Here is a 6,000-nt window from a genome sequence, read left to right on the forward strand (position 1 = left end):
GCAGCCAAAGTAATCTGAAATTCAGAGGGAAAACTAGTATTGGTTTTGGAAACCATGAACCAAGGCAGTGCTGTAATAAAACATCTGTTTCTCTAATATCTTTCTGGGAAGGAAATTCCAAATCCATATCATTCTGGCCTATATGTGACCTGATGTGGCTAACTATTAACTGTCTCCTCGGGGGTATTTAGGGATGCATAATAAGAGACGGAGAGTGGGAAACTAGACGCTAATTACCCTAACATCTGTCATTGGGAAAATGCTGGAATCCATCATTAAGGAAATAGTAACAGGATATTTAGAAAATCATAATACAATTAAACTGAGTCAGCATGGTTTTACGAAAGAGAAATAATGTTGAAAACTTTAGTAGAGCTTTTAAGGATATTATGAATAGGGTGCATGTTTCATGTGGACTTACCAGAGGCACTTGATAAAGTGCAAAGCAATAGGTCCCTGCATCGAAAAAGTTTGAGGCATAGGGAGCTATATATCAGCATGGACAGGAGATTAGCTAACTGACAGAAAAGAGATAGTTGGGTAAGTAGGTCTCTTAGAGTTTATAACAACTGACAGGATATCTGACTGAGGGGATTTGTGGCCACATTTGTTGTCAGTACAAAGTGAACGTGAAAAGGAAGTGAAGAGGATACAGCAAGTTTATCAAACTTTAAGGGAGTGGAGGAAAATTTTGCCGATGTAGTACAATATGTGGATAACTATTTTGGCAGGAAAATACAAAAAAAAATTATTGTTTAGATGGAGAGAGATTTACAAACAAATCTGGGTGTCTGATTATGAGGCATAGAAAGACCACAAGTTCCTAAAGTGCCTATTAGGAAGACAAGTGGAATGCTGGCCTTTTTTGCAAAGGAAATGGGCCATAGTAGCTGCCAAGTTATACTTCAAACAGAAAAAAAGACTACAGATGTTGACATTCTAGAGCAACATACACAAAAAATGTAAAGGAACTCAACAGATCAGGCAGCACCTACTGAGGGAAATGAACAGTCAATGTTTTGGGCTATGCCCTTGCATCCAATCTGGAAAGAAAGTAAAAGGTGGGCGGGGGGGTGGGGAGGAGAGGAGCACAAGCTGGCGAGTGATAGGTGAATCCAGGTGATTGGAGGAGAGTAGATGGGGAAGTAAGTGGGAATAAGACCATAAAACCATAAGAGATAGGAGAAGAATTAGGCCATTCAGCCCATCGAGTCTGCTCTGCTAATCTACTCCTGTCTTCTCCTCATAACCTTTGACATCCTTATTAATATAGAACCTATCAACATCTGCTTTAAGTATACTCAATGACTTGGCCTCCGCAGTTGTCTGTGGCAATGAATTCTACAGATTTACCACCATCTAGTTAAAGAAATTCCTCCTCATCTTTGTTCTAAGGGGATGTCCTTGTATTCTGAGGCTATGTGCTCTTGTCCTAGACTCCCCCACTATGGGAAACCACCCCTCCATGTCCGCTCGTTACTTGGCCTTTCGTTATTTGAAAGGCTTCATTGAGATATTCCCTTATTCTTCTAAACTCCAGCAAGTACAGGTTCAGAGCCATCAAACACCTGATTCAACCCATTTCGTGCAGGAAACATCAAAACCTGTGGAGCATTTTCTATCTGTAGTGATGAGAGCAAATTAATCTTGCACAATGTGCAGGGTTGGCTTCAATCAGGAAGCACCATGGTAGTGTAGTGTAGTGGTTAGCACGACACTATTATAGCTCGGGGTGTTGGAGTTCGGAATTTGGATTTATAGCTCAGCAAACTCTTTAAGTATTTTTTATGTCTTCCCCGCAGAATGTGCAGGTTTTCTCTTGGTGCTCTGGTTTCCTCCCACAGGCTAAAGATGTCCTGTTTAGTAGGTTAATTGGCCTTTGCAAACTGCCCTGTAATTAGGTTAGGGCTAATTCGGGGGTTGCTGAGTGGTGGGGCTCGAAGGGCCAGAAGGGTCCATCCCACTCTGTAACTATAAATAAATAAATAAATAAATAAAATAAAGAAAGAAATACCCCCCGACATAAGTATTACTAATGTCCAGCTGATCCAAGGCCGAGCGGAGAGCCAGTGAGATTGCATCTGCTGTAGACCTGCTGTAGTGATGGGCAAATCGCAGTGGGTCCAGGTCCTTGCTTTGGCAGTGTGGTAAACCATGTATATGGGTTGTAACTGGGTTACCTGTCTGGACACGCCTGGACACGCCCCTCTGCTGACTGCTCCACAGACCCCTGAATAAAGGTAATTGTGTCACTGCTCCTCCCACCGTCCAGGACAGACATACAGCATGGACGTTGATCCATTTTACTGTTAATAAAAGCTTTTCAGTATTTACTATACTTCCAGTCTTTTGGAGTAATTGATAGTGCATCAGGCAGGAGTTGATCTTTGCCATGACCAACCTCTCAAAGCACTTCTTCACTGTAGATGTGAATGGCACTGGGTGATAATTGTTGAGGCAGCTCACCCTGCTCTTCTGGGGCACTGGTATGATTGTTGCCCTTTTGAAACAGGTGGGTTCAAAGGCTCAAAGGTTCAAAGGTCCAATTTAATGTCAGAGAAATGTATACAATATACATTCTGAAGTGCTTTTTCTTCGCAAAACATCCACGAAAACAGAGGAGTGCCCCAAAGAATGAACGACAGTTAAATGTGAGAACCCCAAAGTCCCCTCCAGCTCCCCCCTCCTGCGGATAAGCGGCAGCAAATAATGATACCCCCCTCCCTCCCGGCAAATAAAGTGCACCTGCTACCGAGCACAAGTGTGAGCTAAACGATAGCAAAGACACAGACCTCTCAGTTACCCCAAAGCCTTCGCGTTTCACCCCACAGGTTCTCTCTCCCCCTAGCAAGGGAGAGGGAGGTGTACTCCATTTTCACAGTAAGCGGGAGACATAACAACAACCCGCTGGTTCATGATATTAAAAAGTCCATTTTGTTGCTTTTTACGAGCTCTGTGCCTGAAGATCTGGGTTCTTCGGGCCCACAGTGAAAGATCTTCCAGCCTCTCCAATGACACATGAATCTTCTGCCGTGACACCGACCCTCGATCCGCCCGTCTCCAGAGCCCCACGATCTTAGGCTTCCAAACACTAGGCTGCCTCTCAGGCCGAACCCTCAGCGTGCCGAAAAACGGCCAGTCCTGAAACCCCAAGAATGGGCCCCATTCCCGCAAAGAACCGAAATCTGCATGTAACTCCAGGTCAGGGTCTTCAAAAGAAACCTGAAAGGGAAAAATAAAGATATTAAAGGTGGAAATAGAGCTGCTTCCAAAGGTGCAAGCAAAAGAGTCGCCGTTTAGTGTCATCTTGACTCCGCCTCCACTTCAGGTACCACCAGCTGCAACAGTGAGAGACTGAAAATGTCCTGGAGCACTCCTGCCAGTTGGTTGGTACAGGTTTTGAGAGCCCCACCAGGTATATCATCAGGACCTGATGCCTTTCGAGGTTCACCCTTTTGAAAGATATTCTGACGTCAGACTCTGAGACAGAGGTTCCAGGATTACGGGATAGTCCAGGGATTCACATGGATATTATTTTATTCTTTCTTTTAGGAGTGAAGTGTCACAGCCATTCATGATGTTAGGTTTTATTTTGTAAGAAGTAATAGCCTGCAAACCCTGCCAGAGCTGTCCTGCATTCAGTTCTGTCTCTAACTTCAGTCAGAATTGTTTTTCCATTCTTAAGATATCCATCTTTTGGTTGCACCTGGACTTCATGTATAGCTTGGATCATTGGTCTTGAATGCCACAGATCTAGCCCTCAGTAGTCTGTGAATCTCCTGCTTTATCCAAGATTTTGATTTGGGTATGTCCAATAAATTCTGGAAGGCACACACTCCTCCACAGGTTTTAATGAAGTTGGTGATAACTGTGGCGTATTCATTCACACTTGAATTCCTGAATATTGTCCAGTTCACCAGCTCAGATCTGTCCAGTAAGAGCTCCCTCGCCTCCCTTGACCATGCCTTCTTAGTCCTCAGCACGGATGCTGCAGCCTTTAGTCTCTGCCTATACGCTGGGAGTGGAAGTACAGTCAGGTGATTGGACTTTCCAAAGTGCTGGTGTGGAATGGCACAGTAAGTGTTCTATCACCATCAAGAACACCCCTGCTTTGGAAAGTCCGATCACCTGGCTGTACTTCCACTCCCAGCAGTGGTCAAGTGTGTGGGCTCCTCTGGTTCCACTGCTGATATGCTGGTGGTCGTTGTTCAGAGATTTCTTCCAGTTGGCCTGGTTGTAATTTCCCACAAAGGCAGGGAAGGCATCAGGGTGCACAGTTTTGAGCCTTCTGATTACATTACTCAGCTCCTCCAGCCATCGGCCTGAGTGGTTTACCCTTCCACCCGATTGCTCCTGACAGCAGAGCGAAGGGTGAGGTGATAAGTGACTGAGTAGCCCTTTAAATAGAGCTGAGTGGTGCATCATGGGAAGCTGTTCAATGTGAGTGCCTCACAATGTTTCTTAATCAACAAGTGTAATTCGAGCTTAGTTCCAAACAAGAGTTGCATACTATATCATCTGCTTGAGCTCTACACCGTATATCAGACATGCTTTATGCGGTAGTGCATTATTCTAATGTAATGTGTGTTCACGTTACAATTAGATTCTGGCTTGTTCCCCTTTCCTTTCCAGTCATGATGAAGGATCTCAGCCTATAAAATTGAATGTTTATTTCCCTCTATAGATGCTGAGTGACCTGCTGTGTTTCTCCAGCATTTTGTGTGTATTGCTTAATCTAACAGTAGGTAGTATCAAGGTCAGTTTATTGCCATTCAACCGTACACATGTATACCACCAAACGAATCACCACTCCTCTGGACCAAGGTGCACAGCATACAAAGTAATATTACAACAAATAAATCAACAAATAATAAGGTGCATTTATGACAGGTCGAAATGTGAACAGTGTAACACTACTGGTACTTCATATGTGATGTGACCTGGGTGGTGGCGGGGAGTTTAGTAGTCCTACATGCTAGGGGAAGGAGCTGTTTCCATCCTAATAGTTCTCCTCCTAATGCTAGTGTACCTCCTGCCTGTTGGTAGGTTTTTAACAATATAGTTGGATGGATAGAATGAATCGTTGATAATGCTAAGGGCCCTGGATAAATATCTCTGATAGGTGGAAGAAAGACCCAGAATGATTTCTGGGAACTTGCTGTCCGATGCATTGCAATTCCTGTACCAGACGGTGATGCAGCTGGTCAGCACACTCTCAACAGTGCTCGTGCAAAAATTGGTCAGAGATATTCCTGCCAACATGGACTGACTGTGCCTTAAGGTCAAGAAGTCCAAGATCCAGTTGCAGAGAGAAGCTGAGACCTAATGAAGACAGAACAAATATTGGGAATCAGGGGGCAAGGAATGCTGCTCGAATGTATACTCAAACATTTATTCAACACTACGATTGCATTTGCAATCATAAATATAAATATTATTCATCTCTACAACTTTCACTGTTTTCCATTTTTCTAAAAGCTTGACTTGAAGAAAGTGTCAATCCTTGACTCAATTCAATAGAATCCAGTGCCATTCCTTCCATGGTCTCCAAGGATCAGCTTCTGGATGCATTCATGATTACATAATTCTTCCATATTCCCTTGTATATGTCTTACAGCAATTAAGTGATTTCTATGAATGCTTCTAATTTTGTCTTCACAATCCCTCTTTTTACCACATACAACAACAATCACTTCAACATCCTTTCCAAGTGTCAGATTTGCTAGTTAATGTTAATGCGCACACTCTATCATATGGTTTGAATATTTTCTCTCCTCTATATGAGCCATAATTTTATTTTTGTCTCATCTGTTTTTACTCCACTGGCTCCATAAGATCTGCTTGAACTAAACACAGTAGAATTTTGATTCTTCTGTGCAATTGTAGTTCAGCAAGAATATAACCTGTTGTGAACTGTATTGCTTTGCAGTTTTGCAAAAAACAATGTTAACATTTTAACCTTGAAAACCACGGTAGTAACTGTTTGTTTCAGTGCTATTT

Source organism: Mobula birostris, chromosome 4, assembly GCF_030028105.1.
Source record: "Mobula birostris isolate sMobBir1 chromosome 4, sMobBir1.hap1, whole genome shotgun sequence".
Classification (NCBI taxonomy): domain Eukaryota; kingdom Metazoa; phylum Chordata; class Chondrichthyes; order Myliobatiformes; family Myliobatidae; genus Mobula; species Mobula birostris.